Genomic DNA, 17,354 nt, shown 5'->3' on the forward strand with positions numbered 1-17,354 from the left:
GCTTCCTATACAGTCTCTAAAGCAATGTGTCAGAGATACTAAGTTACAAAGCAAAACAATACATACGTTAAGAATGTAATTCGCTGGGCTAGGGGTGGTGGCCTACCCCTGTAATCCCAGCACTTTGGGAGGCCGAGGCAGGCGGGATTGCCTGAGGTCGGGAGTTTGAGACTAGCCTGGCCAACGTGGTGAAACCCCGTCTCTACTAAAAATACAAAAAAATAGCTGGGTGCGGTGGCAGGCACCTGTAATCTCAGCTACTCGGGAGCCTGAGGCAGGAGAATCGCTTGAACCTGGGAGGCAGAGGTTGCAGTGAGCTGAGATCGCACCATTGCCCTCCAGCCTGGGCAACAAGAGCGAAACTCTGTCTCAAAAAAAAAAAAAAAAAAAAGAATACAATTCTAAATTTTTGTACATAAACAAAAACTATATAGACACAGATACCCGGATAAGATGGAAAGGGTTTCAACAATTATACCTCAAGGCGCTGATTGAGAGTGGCCCTCTCTGAGTAGGCAAGATTATGATGTCCTTTATATAAGTTCTTTTATTGCTTGCCCATATTTTTATTTTTTTCTAGTGCACACACACTGCTTTTTGCTTATGAGTTAAAAATACATTTATTTGGAAAAATACATAAATGTTAAAATAATTTAAAGTAAAATTCAGCCTGGGAAACAGCACAAAACCCTATCTCTAGAAAAAATAAAAAATTAGCCAAGTGTGGTAGTGTGTACCTGTAGTCCCAGTTACTCGGGAGGCTGAGGTGGGAGAACCACTTGAGCCCAGGAGTTCAAGGTTGCAGTGAGCTATGATTGCACTACCACACTCCAGCCTGGGCCACAGAGTGAGACCCTATTTCTAAAAATAATAATTTCAAGTGAAATTTATCATATTACCAAAAATCTTCAGTTTCTAGGAAGATTCCTTGAATAATAAACTCTAATACATATATATTCAACAAATATTCATTTATTCCTCGGAATACTGTTAAGAACTAAACTTAAGCAAAGGTAGGACCAGAAGATAGTTGCTAATTTTTACTAAACACCAAAGTGTCCATCTTTTTTCTCATTTTGAGACAAAGTCTTGCTCTGTTGCCCAGGCTTGAATACAGTGGCACAATTAGAGCTCACTGCAGTCTCGAACTCCTGGACTCAAATGATCCTCCCACCTCAGCCTCCCTCTCAAGTAGCCAGGATTATAGCCTCATGTCATCACACCCAGCTAATTTTTTTAAATGTTTTGTAGAGATGGGATCTCACTATGTTGCCCAGACTGGCCTTGAACTCTAGGCCTCCAGCAATTTTCCCCACTTGAAGTGTTTCCTGAAGTGTTGGGATTATAGGCATAAGCCATTGCACCCTGTCTCTATCATTTTTAAATAATACATGATTAAACTTTAATTAGTAAAAACCTTTTATGAAAAACTGCAACATATACAAAACTAAAGAGAACTAATATAATGGCCCTCTATGTGCCTCTCAACTCAGTTTTAATAGTTTCCAACTCAGAGCCAATTTTTTTCATCTATCACCCACTTCTTCCTCTAGCTTCAATTATTTTGAAGCAAATCCAAGACATCCTATTTCATTGGTAAATATTTCAGCATGGATTTCTAAAGATAAGAACTCTTTAAAAAAAAAACACACACACAATTCCACTATCTCAACTAAAAAATATTAACAATAATTTTTTACCAAATAGCCAGAGTTCAAATTTCCTTGTGCCAGTTTTTTTTTTTTTTTTTAAATCATGATCCATGGCTGGGCGTGGTGGCTCACACCTGTAATCCCAGCACTATGGGAGGCCGAGGCAGGCAGATCACCTGAGGTTGTGAGATTGAGACCAGCCTGACCAACATAGAGAAACCCTGTCTTTACTAAAAATACAAAACTAGCCGGGCATGGTGGTGCATATCTGTAATCCCAGCTACTCAGGAGGCTGAGGCAGGAGAATCACTTGAACCCAGGAGGCAGAGCTTGCGGTGAGCCGAGCACTCCAGCCTGGGAAACGAGCTAAACTCTGTCTCAACCAAAAAAAAAAAAAAAAAAAAAATCACGATCCATACCATTATGCACCTATTAGAATGGTGAAAATCCAAAAGACTAACAACACCAAATGCTGGCAAGGATGTAGAACAACAGAAACTCTCATTCATTGCTGGTGGAAATGCAAAATGGTACAACCACTTTGAAAGACAGTTTGTCAGTTTTGTTTTGTTTTTTGAGACGGAGTTTCGCTCTTATTGCACAGGCTGGAGTGCAGTTGTGCAATCTCAGCTCATTGCAACCTCCACCTCCTGGGTTCAAGCAATTCTCCTGCCTCAGCCTCCCAAGTAGCTGGGATTATAGGCACCCGCCACCATGCCCAGCTAATTTTTTGTATTTTTAGTAGAGACGGGGTTTCGCCATGTTGACCAGGCTGGTCTTGGACTCCTGACCTCGTGTTCCGCCCGCCTCAGCCTCCCAAAGTTCCGGGATTACAGGCGTGAACCACCACGCCCAGCGTCAGTTTCTTACAAAGCTAAACATATTCTTATCATAAGATCCAGCAGTTGAGCTTCTTGGTATGTACCCAAATGAGCTGAAAACTTAGGTCTACACAAAAACCTGCACATGAATGTTTATAGCAGTTTTATTCATAATTGCCAAAACTTGGAAGCAACAAAAATATCCTTCAATAGTTGAATGATAAACTGTGGTACATCCATATAATGGAATATTATTCAGCACTAAAAAGAAATGATCAAGACACAAAAAGACATGGATGAACCTTAAAATGCATACTACTAAGTGAAAGAAGCCGGTCTAAAAAGGCCACACACTACATCATTCCAGCTATCTGACAAAAAGGCAAAACTGTAGAGACAGTAAGATCAGTGGTTGCCAGGTACTTAGGAGGAAGGATGAATGGGTGAAGCACAGGGGATTTTTAGGGCAGGGAAACTACTCTGTATGACTCTGTAATGGTGGATACGTGTCAAAACCCATAAAATGTACACCACCAAAAATGAACCCTAACATAAACTATGGACTTCAGTTAGTAACAATGTACCTACACTGGCTCATCAATTCCAAGAAATGTACCACCCTAATACAAGAAGTTAGTAACCTGGGAATCTGGAGGTGACGGTGAGTGGGTATATATGGAAACTTTCTATACTTTCCACTAATTTTTCTATAAACCTACAATACCTCTAAAAGATAAAGCCCATTAATTTTTTAAACATTCCTGATCCAAATAATAAACCTGAGCTTAAATTAACACCACAAAACAGGTGTGGCAGTCTCTGTGGACTATCTACCTATCAGCCATTTCCCACATCTTCTTTCCTTCCTTCCTTCCTTCCTTCCTGCCAGGGAGCTGGCCCTGAGAGAAGGTTGCTTGTTCTTAGCTGAGTAGTAGATCCTTCATGCACAGCCCACGTTAATCCTGGTGATTCCATTTTCCTTGCTAGTAGTCAAGGATACTATGAGACCCAGTTCTGACCAAAAACATTTGAAGGGAGGTCTGCTGGGAGGAGGGCTGGGGAAAGTTCTCTTGTTCTTAAAGAGATGCTGAAACCTTTTTCTTCCATGGGACTCTGTCATCTGTTTGAGGTTGCCAGAACTCTTGTGGTTATCTCGTGATGACGAGGGCAGCGGGCCAGAGGGCCAAGCCAGCACACTCAGGGTGGCCAACCAAAAAGATGGAAAGAACCTGCACCCTTTTTGGCATGCCGAACCCCTGAATTAAACACCCTCTGAGTTACCTACTTTCCGTTCTGTTATGCAGATGGCACACTTCCTCAGTGTTACAATCCAGTGAATCAGGTGTGGTCTGACCCAGCAGCCATTCTTTTTCTCTACTTACAAGCAAGAGACCGAGATTCAGAGAGATTATGCTATCTTGCCCAAGGTCATATAGATTAAAAGTAGGGAGCTGAAATTTAATGCAGGCCTGTTGCCACTGAAGCACTCGTTCTTCCTACACTAAACCACTTTGTCTCCAGTAGAAGCTGGACACAGAATCTTCAAAGACATATCAACATTTCAGGATTCAGAGAAAACAAACAGTTTCTTAAAACAGGAAACTATAAAATATGGAATAACTTTAAGGAGAGAATCTTGAGCATCCTTCTTGAATTAGAATGTTTTTAGCCTTAATAGGGCTTAACTTAAATATGAATAACCTTGCTATAATCTAAATGAAAGAAGATTGATATCAATCACTATAAAACTATACACACAAAAAAAACCTCTGTACTTGTCTCAGCCACTGATTCATTAGGTGATCCATCCTCCTAGCCTGTGATACCTCTATTATCTGCCCACTGCCTTCTTTGAGAGCTTGGTACAAATATAAAAAATCTTCACTGAGCCAGGCATAGTAATGCATGCCAGTAGCCCCAGCTATTTGGGAGGCTGAGGCAGGAGGATTGCCTGAGCCCAGGAGCTCCAGTCTAGCCTGAGCAACATAGCAAGACCCTATTGCTAAAACAGAAAAATCAAAGTAATCACTGGCCTTCAAGATTTTGAAGTTCACTTATATATAAAGGAAAAGCATAGGCTGAACACCTTCCTATGTATTTTGTGTGTCTCATGTTTTCCTAGACCAACAAGTCTAGGCATACAAATGGGGTCATGTTAACAGTACTGGCTGGGCACGGTGGCTCACACCTGCAATCCCAGCACTTTGGGAGGCCAAGGCAGGAGGATCACTTGAGCTCAGTAGTTCGAGACCAGCCTGGGCAACACAGGGAGACCCGATCTCTACAAAAAGTAAAAAAAATTAGCCGAGCATGAGCGTATGCACCTGTAGTCCCAGCTACTTGGGAGGCTGAGGCAGGAGAATCACTTGAGCTTGAGCCCAGGAGGTCAAGGCAGCAGTGAGCTGTGATCACACCACTACACTCCAGCCTGGGTGACAGACAGAGACCCTGCCTCAAAAAAAAAAAAAAAAGAAAAAGAAAAAGAAAAGAAAAGAAAAGGGAAAAGGAAAAAGAAAAGAAAAAAGAAAAAGAAAAAAACAGTATTAAATAATATTTTTCTGGCCCTAGTCATTTACTTAACCATTGTCCCCACTGCAAAGTTCCCCCAGTATTTCTGGAATTCCCAGTAGTGTGTCACCTTTTCTCAAAGCGAGGACTCAGTGAACTCACATCGTGTGCTCTTTATTCTCTCCCCTACAGAACCCCCTTGGGAAGCTCAACCTCAGCAGCCTAGGCCCCTCCCTCCACTCAATGGCAGAAGGAGGCTCCCTGTTGCCTGGGCTCCCCCACGCCCTGTGGTGGGCACTGAAGCCGCCCCACAGGCCTATCAGGCACTCACTGCTGCAGGTAGGGACAGCTTTCCTGCCTTGCGTGATCAGCCCCCCACCCCTGCTGCAGGCCTCCTCTCAAGGACTCTGGCTGGATTCCCCCTAGTCTGAACCTGTACTGGTATTTGTCGTTACAAAGGTATCACCGCTGAAAGAGATGCTTAGAAAACCATCCCCATAGTTTAATACTGGTTGTTTTTTTGTTTGTTTTTTTTTTTTGAGACAGAGTCTTACTCTGTTGCCCAGGCTGGAGTGCAGTGGCTCAACCTCTGCCTCCCAGGTTCAAGCTATTCTCGTGCCTCAGCCTCCCGAGTAGCTGGGATTACAGGCACGCGCCATCATGCCCAGCTAAATTTTGTATTTTTAGTAGAGGCAGGGTTTTACCATGTTGGCCAGGCTGGTTTCAAACACCTCACCTCAAGTGATCTGCCCGCCTCGGCCTGCCAAAGTGCTGGGATTACAGGCATGAGCCACCACGCCCGGACTTTTTTTTTTTTTTTGAAACTTGGTCTTGCTCTGTCACCCAGGCTGGCGTGCAGTAGTGCCATCAGAGGTCATTACAGCCTCAACTTCCTGGGCTCAAGCAATCCTCCTGCCTCAGCCTCCTGAGTAGCCGGGACCACAGGCACATACCACCACAGTTGGCTAAAGTTTTGTATTTTTGGTAGAGATGGGGTTTTGCCACATTGCCCAGGCTTTTTTTTTTTCCTATATTCTTGTGGCAAACACTGGTTGTTTCTAAGACGTGGTGTTTCAGATAGTACTTTAACTTTCTTCTCTGTTCTTTTTTTATTCCCTTTATTATTTTTATTTTTTAATTGTGGTAAAATATATATAACATAAAACTCACCATCTCAATAATTATTATTTTTTTGAGACAGGGTCTCACTCTGTCAACCAAGGCTAGAGTACAGTGGCGCGATCTCAGCTCACTGAAACCTCCATCTCCCAGGTTCAAGTGATTCTCCTGCCTTAGCCTCTCGCGTAGCTGTGACTACAGGCGCACGCCACCATGCCTGGCTAATTTTTGTTGGTTTTTTTTTGGTAAAGATAGGATTTCACTGTGTCAGCCAGGCTTGCATCTCAACTATTTTTGGTGTACAGTCCAGAGGTGTTAAGTACATTCACATTGTTGTACAACCATCACCACCCCCATGTCCAGAACTCTTTTCAACTTGCACAACCGAAACTTGGTACCCATAAAAGAATAACTCTCTACTCCCTCCTCCCGCAGCCGCTGGCAATCACCATTCAACTTTCTGTCTCTATGGATTTGGTGATTCTAGGTCCCTCATAGGAACGATCACACAGTCCTTTTACTCAGCATGATGTCTTTGAGGTAGCACACGCTGTAGCACGTGTCAGAAATTCTTTCTTTTTAAGGCTGCCTAACATTCTGTTGTATGTATATACCACATTTTTGTTGATCCATGCATCTGCTGATGGACACTTGGGTTGCTTCCACCTTTTAGTTATTGCAAACAATGCTGCTAAGAACATGGGCGCACAAATGTCTTTTCAAGTCCCTGCTTTCAATTATTTTGGGTATATAACCAGAAGTGGAAATACTAGATCATATTATACTTTTCTTTTTAAAGTATTACTTTGTTTGTACTCTTTAAGCTATCAAGCATGAATCATCTTAATAAAAACAATGTCATTTTCCTTACCAAAAAATAAAAATTATTTATTAACCAAAATAATAATTTAGTGACTTTACATGCACTATGCTGAATATAACAGAAGACAAGATTTCCCATGCCTTAGCAGGGCTCAGATTCCTTCATTCGGTAAATAATGTTCAGCATCTGGTTTGTACATGACACTACAATATTTCTACATGACACTATTCAAGTTTTCCATATTCTAAAGGAGGGGAAAAAGCTCAGTTTTCTTAATAAGCCAAAGGCCAACTCGGTGAACAGAGACTAGGTTCACACAACAAAGAAAACCAAGAGAAACTTGAACATGGGGAGAATGAGTGAAAGAGAAGATCACAAAGCTAATGTAACTGAATCAGAAGAAAAGTTCCTTAGGCAAATAGCACACACATTAGTCCAGAAAATACTCCAATTCTGAGGAAGTGGCAGGAAATTAGTGGTTGCCTGGAGCTGGTGGTAGAAACAGATATTGACTGGAAACAGCAGCACGGGGTATTTCTGGAGTGACAGGAATATCTTAAAACTCATCTGTGGTGATGGTTGTAACTCAGTCAATTCACTAAAATTCGCTGGATTGCACACTGTAAATGGGTGAATTTTATGGTATGTAAATTATTATCAATAAAGCTGTTTCTTGAAAAGTCAAGGGAGACAAGCAGATAAGCCTTCAAGACTTGATGTATTATTTACCTCAAAAGAGCCATGTCCTCGCTCTGCATCAGTTAGCATGACTGAAGCCTGGGGGAGCCTGGTGAGCTCGCAAAGACACAGTCTTTGAAGAGGAGATAAAGGGGACAGCATCGCGCATATTCAGGAGTTGCCTGCTTGCCGAATGAGCAGCGAGCAGGTCCACCACTGAGCTGGGTTCAACTCACGGCAACAGAGAGTTATTAGGCAGGAGAAGCAGTATAGGTGGGATATGGGAGTGACTTAACAGAAATACACACGGGTGCCGCAGAAGGGTTTTTAAAGGAAAAAGCACGCCCTGTTGAAAGGAGCTCAAGAAAGGCTTTTTGAAGGAGGTGCTACTACGAGCCAGTCCTTTCCAGGTGAACAGCATATCTATCAAGGTCTGCAGTGGCAGGAGGAGGGGAGGGGGCAGCAGGGAGGGAGGGGCTTGGCTTGGACATGCACAGCCTAGACAAGCAAGGCCCCAGCAGCAGGCCCTGTCGTTGTTCACCAGAATGATTGTGAAAAGGTCACAGTCAGGGCACCAACGGGGCAGGGAGGTAAGACAGCCATAGATCACACTGAATCACACGGGAAGACATTGCCCTTGGCCCCTCAACCAGTGAGGAGTGCTTGAAGGTTTTTGAGCAGAGAAGTGATCTCATGACAGCTGTGGCTTAGGAAGATTACTCTGGTAACACAGAAGTTGCTCTCTTACGCACCCTCTACTGAACATTTTACAGATAATCAATTCACCAAAATAACCAATGCACCCCATGTTTACAGGACACACTGACTGACACCCTTGGCAAGATGAACACTTTTGGCTGGTAGTATCCTCTCTGGGACACCTGGGCACTTCTACTCCCATCATGTGGGTTGTCTTCGTAGTAAGAGTCAGGCATATTTGTTCCCAAACCTATTTATGCTAGTGGTACTTGCAATTTTATTTCCATAACTTTGTACATAAACTAATGAAATATGAGTACAAAGAGGGAGAGATATCGCTTCCTCAAAAGCCATGCTGAATGGTTTGAAAAGACTCAGTGAAGATGAGTCACTAAAAATGGCTGAAGCAATTATAAAAGTTTAGGTGAATATTTGCAAACACGTGAAAGGATTCAGTATCCAATCTTCCTCTTAAGTATTTTTGTTCTTTCTCATGTTTAAAAAAACTAAAACTGGAAATCATAGGAGATATAAGAATGGAAAGATGTTTAAAAAAACTTCAATCAACAAGACCACTGTAAGACAATGTCTTGGCTCTATAACTAAAGAGTGAACGAATGTGCAGTTATATGTTTTGGGTGGAAATAAAATGTTTAAAAGTATATGTTTAATTTTTTTAGGTTTCCCTGGTTTAGCCAACTTTTTCAATTGATTGGCCAAAAATGATCCTACTCAACATAGGATGAGAGAGTAAGCATTAACCACCAGCAGCAACTCAAGTCAGGAAGCCACTGTGCTTTAGGTAAGAGATGCTTGTGTTGGGTGAAGTCAGGGGAATGCAAAAGAAATAAAAAGAAGTGGGCTGGGTGCGGTGGCTCACGCCTGTAATCCCAGCACTTTGGGAGGCCGAGGCAGGCGGATTGCAACGTTAGGAGTTCAAGACCAGCTTGGCCAACATAGTGAAACCCCGTCTCTACTAAAAATACAAAAAATTAGCCAGGCGTGGTGACGGGCACCTGTCATCCCACCTACTCGGTAGGCTGAGGCAGGAGAATTGCTTGAACCGGGGAGGCGGAGGTTGCAGTGAGCCGAGATTGCACCATTGCACCCCAGCCTGGGAGACAAGAGCAAGATTTCATCTCAAAAAAAAAAAAAAAAAAAAAGAAAGAAAAGAAAAGAAAGAAAGAAAAAGAAGTGTAAGATGCAAGTGTAGATGACAATTACATGTTGAGAGAAAGGAAGTTAATAAAGATAACACTAGAATGTATCTGGAGGACTGAGAAATGCCACTTCAGTTAGGACAAATCCAGATGCTAGAGGAAGCAGTTAAAGAACTCCATAATGAAATGAGGATGATGGGTTTGGTTAAGACATGTTGAGAATGAAATGTAAGATCCATGAGAGCAGGGACTTTTTTTGTTGTCGTTAACTGCTGCATCCCTAGCACCCAGAAAGATGCCTGGAACATAGTAGACACTAAATATGTATTGAAGGAATGAATGAATACACATGCAGAATATTCCCCAGACATTTTCAGCAAACAGTGGGAGGAGTGTTTCTGGAGTACAAGGGGCAAGTTGGGACCCCAGATGCAGGTTTGGGAATCGTCAGGGACTTTGTCTATCTTGTAACCTAAAGGCCTGGAATAGAGCCTCCCACATGGGAGGATACAAGAAAATGTACCCAAGAACAGATCTTTGACCTTAATAGCAGCTCCTTCAGGGTTGGAAAGGACTTTGATGAAAATCTTCCAATCCTGTCACTCCATAGCTCCTCCACTTGTAGAGAATGAGTACCTCTCTAGCAATCACATGGAGTTCCTTACTTCCTGGAGCAACATGCTTGTCTCTGAATTTCTGCAGCTAACCAGAATATTCTTCTATTAAGTCAAAATCTGGCCCTATTTTTACTAGTTGGAGCCAAAAATGGAAAAATTTAATATTGACCAAAAAAGAACTGGTTGATAAGTGATGGTAACTTGGGTAGAAAAAAACATGTCATCTTAAAGCAAAGCTTCACGAATATTTATAGCAGCTTTATTCATAATTGCCAAGACTTGGAAGCAACCAAGATGTCCTTCAGTAGGAGAATGGATAAACTGTTGTACATCCAGAAAATGGAATATTATTCAGTGCTAAAAAGAAATGAACTATCAAGCCGTGAAAAGACATGGAAGAACCTTAAATGTGTATTACTAAGTGAAAGAAGCCAATATAAAAGGCGACATACTGTATGATTCCAACTATATGACATTCTAGGAAAGGCAAAACTATGGGACAGTAAAAAGATCAGTGGTTTCCAGGGACTAGGGATGAGGGAGGGATGAACGGGCAGAGCACAGAGGATTTTGGGGGCAGTGAAACTACTCTGTGTGATATCACAATTGCCAATACGTGGCATTATACATTCATTCAAACCCACAGAATGTACACCACCAAAAGTGAACCCAAACTTAAAACTATGGATTTTGGGTGATAATGATCTGTCATGTCAATGTACCACTCTGGTGGGGGATGTTGATAATGGGAGAGGCTGTACATGTGTGGGGGCAGGGGGTGTATGGAAACTCCAAAAAGAAATTAAGACTCAGGCTAGGCCTGGTGGCTCATACCTGTAATCCCAGCACTTTGGGAGGCTACAGCAGGAAGACTGATTGAACATGAGTTCAAGACCACCCTGGGCAACATAGTGACACCCCATCTCTACAAACAAAATTTAGCTGGGCATGAAGTTGCCCACCTGTAGTCCCAGCTACTCAGGAGGCTGGGGTGGGAGGGCTGCTTGAGCCCAGGAGTTCAAGGCTGCAGTGAGCCATGATTGCACCACTGCACTCTAGCCTGAGCGACAGAGTGAGACCCTGTTGCAGAAAAATCAGATAAAATAAAGGGCTGGGTGCGGTGGCTCACGCCTGTAATCCTAGTACTTTGGGAGGTGGAAGGGCGGATTATTTGAGGTCAGGAGTTCGAGACCAGCCTGGTCAACATGCTGAAAACCCATCTCTAGTAAAAAATAGAAAAATTAGCTGGGCTTGGTGGCATGGACCTGTAATCCCAGATACTCAGGAGGCTGAGGTATGAGAATCGCTTGAACCCGGGAGGCAGAGGTTGCAGTGAGCCAAGATTGTGCCACTGCACTCCAGCCTGGGCAATGGAGTGAGACTCTGTCTCAAAAAACAAAATAATAAATAAATAAAGAATTAAAAAAGAAAACCTTTTAAAGGAAATAAAAAAAGAAAGTAAAACTTGAAGAATCTTAGAAGATGCCCAAGAGTCTAAGGCAGGTGGATTTTTTTAAGTTTGTTTTTGTTTTGCCATAATTCCTAAGTAGGATATTCTGTTAAGGAAGATGATTTGAGGGAAAAATCACATTTCATAAAAATATCTATATTTCAGTTTCTGCTCTTAGTTCCTCAGATGTGTCATTTCATTTGCTTGTCACAATTCTCTGTAATGGGCACGATTAACTCCACCTTATGGATGAGGAAACCAGCTGAGAGACACTAAACAGCTTGCCCAATGTCACACACGATGCTCCTCCAAGAGGCTAAGACATTTGCAGAATTGTGAGTCTGACCCCAAATGAGTAACTGACAGACTGAAGAAGAAAGGGAACGGTTCCTAAATAAACCAGCGTAACTGTGCAGGCGTTCTTGATGTGCTCAGGAAAACATGAGGGCATATATAGAAACTGAAAATAGGGCACACGGCCATGGCCAAACAGGAGTGGGCAGAAACCTCGGAAAGCAGTCTGAAAAGCTAGCCCTGAAAAGGAGCTGGGTGGTTTCCGATGGTGAAGGCAAACCCTCTGGATGCTCTTTCAGCTTTGTTTTTCTGTCTTCCCTCAGGCATATACACCCAAAAATGGTCTTTGCCCATTTGCAAAGTGTAGCTCAAACCTTAGTGGGAGGAAACTAAAGCCCAAGGAAACCATCTAATGAATGTAAATATCCTGGCCCAGGGAAATTAAACCCCAAACACTGAGATAACTTGGGGATGAGGCTGTGAACTGCTATCAGTAACCACTGAGAAATCATAAAACAAGTGCCAGAGAGATGGGGACCAGAACGAGGAGGCTCTTTATGGAATGATAGGAATGATCTCCAAAATACACTGAAAAGAGAAAATGCGCACGTGCAGAATGGTGTGTCCATTTATGTTACTATTTGCGTACAGAAAGGTAAGAGGATATCACTTTGCTTCCAGACACACTGAATAGCTCTAGAAAGATACCACATTCCCCGCCACTGGTGGGTGAACTTGGTGGTTGGGCAAAGGGGTAGGAGCAAAACTTTTCACTGTAACCCTTTACATTTTGAATAAGTAAACTGTCTTACTTGTTCCAAAAAAAAAAATGAATAAAACTTAGAAAATGTTTACCTGATAAAAGACTAGAGTTTGAAAACACAGATTTTTTTTTTTTTAGATGGAGTCTAGCTCTGCCACCCAGGCTGGAGTGCAGCGGCATGATCTTGGCTCACTGCAACCTCCGCCTCCCGTGTTCAAGCAATTCTCCTGCCTCAGCCTCCTGAGTAGCTGGGATTACAGACGTGCGCCACTACACCCGGCCAATTTTTGTATTTTCAGTAGAGATGGAGTTTCACTATATTGGTCAGGATGGTCTTGAACTCCTGACCTCATGATCTGCCCGCCTCGGCCTCCCAAAGTGCTGGGATTACAAATGTGAGCCACCGCGCCCAGCGCAATGGTTTGCAAGGAGACATAGTGATCCCCAGGACACAAAATAAGCCAAACTCTAGGACCCTTTCTACAGCAGAGTGTGTAGGCCCTTTCTACAGCAACATCCTAGAGTTTGGCTTCTTCTCAGTGATTTTTCCATTCCCACAGACTTGGCTCCTCCCAACAGAAGGAATGGTTGTAGTTGGTGGGTTAATTTGCTTAAGGTCACACAGCCAGGATGTGGCCGAGAGGACAGAACAAAGTCATGCCTATGCCCTCTCTTATACAGACTTTTCTTATGGTCTTCTCATTACTGCATTGACTATGTGCAAGTCTTATCTTCTGGTCCCCCACACATCGTTCCTAATGTAATTCCCTGCAATGTAGATTATTAAATATATGTTGGGATCGGGCACAGTGGCTCACACCTGTAGTCCCAGCACTTTAGGAGGCCAAGGCAGGAGGATCGCTTGAGCCCAGGAGTTCAAGACCAGCCTGAGCAACATAGTAAGACTCTGTCTCTACAAAAATAAGAAATTATCCAGGCATGGTGGTGCATGCCTGTGGTCCATCCAGACTATTCAAGAGGCTGAGGTGGGAGGATCACTTGGGACCAGGAGGTCAAGGCTGCAGTGGGCCATGATCATACCACTGCACTGCATCCTGGGTAACACAGCAAGACCCTGTCTCAAATGAATACGTAAACAAATTTGATTTTATTGTAAACTTCTTGGTTTAATGTTCCAAAACTAATTTCCACAGCATAAAACTACCACAAAGGGGCTGCCTTTTGGTATTGATCAAATAAGGATAAATGTCCCATCCAAACAGCACTGAGAAAATGCCAGCAAGATTCCACTGTTGAGGAGGAAGAGGGAAGTATCAAGAGTACATACTTCTACTCTGACCATCTGTACTGAAATTTGCTTAGGAACAGTACTTTCACAGTATTAAACTACTTTTTGAAGTGGAAATCAATATGCAAACAAAGACAATTCAATGGCAAACTCAGTAACATGTACAAACTTTCAGGAAAAGAGAACACACAACACTGAGAATCTACTGTGTGTCAGCAGCCAGGAAAAGCAGCATAAGAGATCTGATCATGTTTTCCACTGACAAACTTGAACATTTCAGAGGGTCACACCCAAGTTCAAGGACTGGAACTTTAATATTCCATGAATTCAGTGGAAAGACCTCCAGCTTCCCTTCCACCCAATGTGATGATTACACAGAACCAGAAAAGCAGAACTTTCTTCTGGAACATAAAACTTGTTATATGGTGGGATCCTACAATTCTTTCCCTTTTCTCCTCTTCCATAAGGGAGTATGGGATACTGGAACCTGACCAAGTTACCTGCAGAGACAGCATTTCTCATTTGCTCCCACTTCAGCATTTCTAGACAACATGCCAGGTGCAGTGGCTCACACCTATATTCCCAGCTACTCTGGAGGCAGAGGCAGGAAGATGGCTTGAACCCAGGAGTTGGAGACTAGCCTGAGCAACATAGTGAGACCCTGTCTCAAAAAAATAAAACAAAACTTTCCTAAGCAATAAGAAGTACCTTTCTCAATTAAATTTGGTAATGCAAACAACTAGAAGAACCACATTTAATTGGCTTTATAATATACCATTTTTAAAAAGCTCCTGTGCCCAATTTTTTTCCCTTCCCAGGGCAAGGGGTCAGCATGGTAGCTGAGTATGGGGCAGTGAAAGGATGTTATGGAGTCATGCAGAGGGGTGGGTTGGTCAGTGAGGCTGGAGGGTGGGGAATGGCGAGTTGGGTGCAGGTGGCAGGTGGGAGAAGGATTTGAGAGACTGGCTATATTGTGCAAATAGGCACATAAATTGAGGATAATGACAGCCATGTTTCTCACTACTACCAGAGATGATGGTTACAAACAGAGAAAGGGGCAAGGCTAGAAAGAACCCTGAGTGGTTGGATTGAAACTGGAGGTGTGGCTTTATTATATATACACAGGTAATATATAATATATATTTTATAATATATTTTGTTATACTTATATTACATAAATATATATGTATGTTTGTAATATGTTTATATTTAAACATATAAACATTATATGAAGTAATACTTATATATAATGTGTGAATATTCTATATGGGAATATATAATCTTGTAACTCTAACCATCAACTGTTATGAATAACACCATCTGGGCCCCAAGAAACACTTCACATCTCTTTTCCTTGTCCTTGCAACAAAAGAGAGTGCATCTGAACGCTGTGAGGGTTTGTGGGTTGTACCACTGCCCACAGTGGAGACTGGCCTGGTTGGGAATATGGAGTGCAAAGCCGGGAGGGGCTTTGATAACAGATCACACAAAAGATTCAGTCTGTTAAACTGGTTTCAGATAGGATGAATACAATACATTCTTACACTTTGCCAGAGGTGCCAAATTCCATTTTCCATTTTCTTTTTCTTTCCATCCCAGCAGGTGGTTCTGGAATATTCATGAATCCCTGCAGTGTTTGCAACAGGAGCCATGGTGGCCGAGGAGTAGTTTGCAATACTAAACTATTCTTATTCCTCTCAAATTTAAGTATATGTAAATCTAGACATAACATGAGTCAAGCGTGATTTTGAAAAAAAAGAAAAATCTTATGCAAAGCCTGAAACACTGGGCAAAATACTCCACAGTAAGGCAGGTAGATTCTTTTAACTGCCATGATTCCTAAGTAGGAGATTCTATTAAGGGAGATAGTTCAAGGGGGAAAAAAAAATCACATTTTACAAAATAATCTACACCACTTCTGTCCTAGGTACGTGTATTTGTCATTTCACTTAATTCTCACACTGTAGGAGATGGGTAAGACTAGCTCTGTTTTTCAGATAAGGAAATAATAAGAGCAGAACTCAGTGAAATGGGAAAAAAAATAGAGAAAAATGAGTGAGACAAATAGCTGGTTCTGAAAAAAAATTATAAAATTGACAAACTTCTGACAAAAAAAGAGAAAGAATATACAGATTACCAATGGCAGGAATGAAACTGGGGATATCACTACAGACTCCACAGACTCAAAAAGGATAAAAGGGAATATACTATGAATAACTATACACATGGCCAGGCACGATGGCTCACGCCTGTAATCCCAGAACTTTGGGAGGCTGAGGCGGGCGGATCACGAGGTGAGGAGATCGAGACCATCCTGGCTAACACAGTGAAACCCCATCTCTACTAAAAATATAAAAAATTAGCTGGGCGTGGTGGCGGGCGCCTGTAGTCCCAGCTACTCGCGAGGCTGAGGCAGGGGAATGGCTTGAACCCAGGAGGTGGAGCTTGCAGTGAGCCGAGATCGCGCCACTGCACTCCGGCCTGGGTGACGGAGCGAGACTCCGTCTCAAAAAAAATAAAAATAAAAAATAACTATACACACATAAAATTTGACAGTTTAGAAGACATGGACCAACTGCTTGAAAAATACAACTCACTCAATATTAAGCAGGTAATATGAGCAGCCCTATAACAATTAGGGAAATTTGAATTTCAAATTTTTTTAAACTCACCCTTTCACACCAAAAAAAAAAGCCAAAAAAAAAGAAAAAAAAAACAAACTTCTAAGTAGAGAATATTTCACTCAGAATTCTACCAATTATTTAATGAAGAATTAACATAAACTTTACCTAATTTCTTCCAGAAAAAAAGAAAAGTTAGGAATACTTCCCAATTTATGAAGTAGTATTATCCTGATACCAAAACCAGAAAATGTCAGTACAAAAAATGCAAACTACAGACCTTCATGAATACAAATTTTTAAATTCTTAACAAAATACTAGCAAATAGAATTCAGTAATATATAAAAATAATCATATACCATGACCAAGTTGACTTTAGAGGGTACAAGGCAGGTTCAAGATCTGAAAAATCAGTCAATGTAATCTACCATATTAACAGGCTAAGAAAAGTCACATAATCACATCTATCAATGCAGAGAAAACATTAGACAAATTCAAAATCCACTCATGGTAAAGATTGGAATAGAGGGACATTTCTCAGGAAAAAAAATCTTAGAAAAACTGGAATAGAGGAGAAATTCCTCAACTTGCTAAAGAGCATCTACAAAAACTCCCGAAAGCTAACATTATATAATTAATGGTTAAAGGCTGAATACTTGGCCAGGTGCGGTGGCTCACGCCTATAATCCTAGCACTTTGAGAGGCCGAGGCAGGAGGATTGCCTGAGCTCAGGAGTTCAAGACCAGCCTGGGCAACACAGTGAAACCCCATCTCTACTAAAATACAAAAAATTAGCCGGGCATGGCGGTGTGCACCTGTAATCCCAGCTACTTGGGAGGCTGAGGCAGGAGAATTGCTTGAACTCCGGAGGCGGAGGTTGCAGTGAGCCGAAATTGTGCC

At 42.1% G+C, this 17,354-nt stretch overlaps 1 protein-coding gene across 18 annotated transcripts in view; it reads right to left on the minus strand.

Annotated features, from left to right (window-relative positions):
- Window positions 1–17,354, minus strand: part of SPECC1 (sperm antigen with calponin homology and coiled-coil domains 1) — a 304,891-nt gene that overhangs the window by 179,686 nt on the left and 107,851 nt on the right. The gene's annotated exons all lie outside the window — the stretch shown is intronic.

Source organism: Symphalangus syndactylus, chromosome 14 (genome assembly GCF_028878055.3).
Source record: "Symphalangus syndactylus isolate Jambi chromosome 14, NHGRI_mSymSyn1-v2.1_pri, whole genome shotgun sequence".
Classification (NCBI taxonomy): domain Eukaryota; kingdom Metazoa; phylum Chordata; class Mammalia; order Primates; family Hylobatidae; genus Symphalangus; species Symphalangus syndactylus.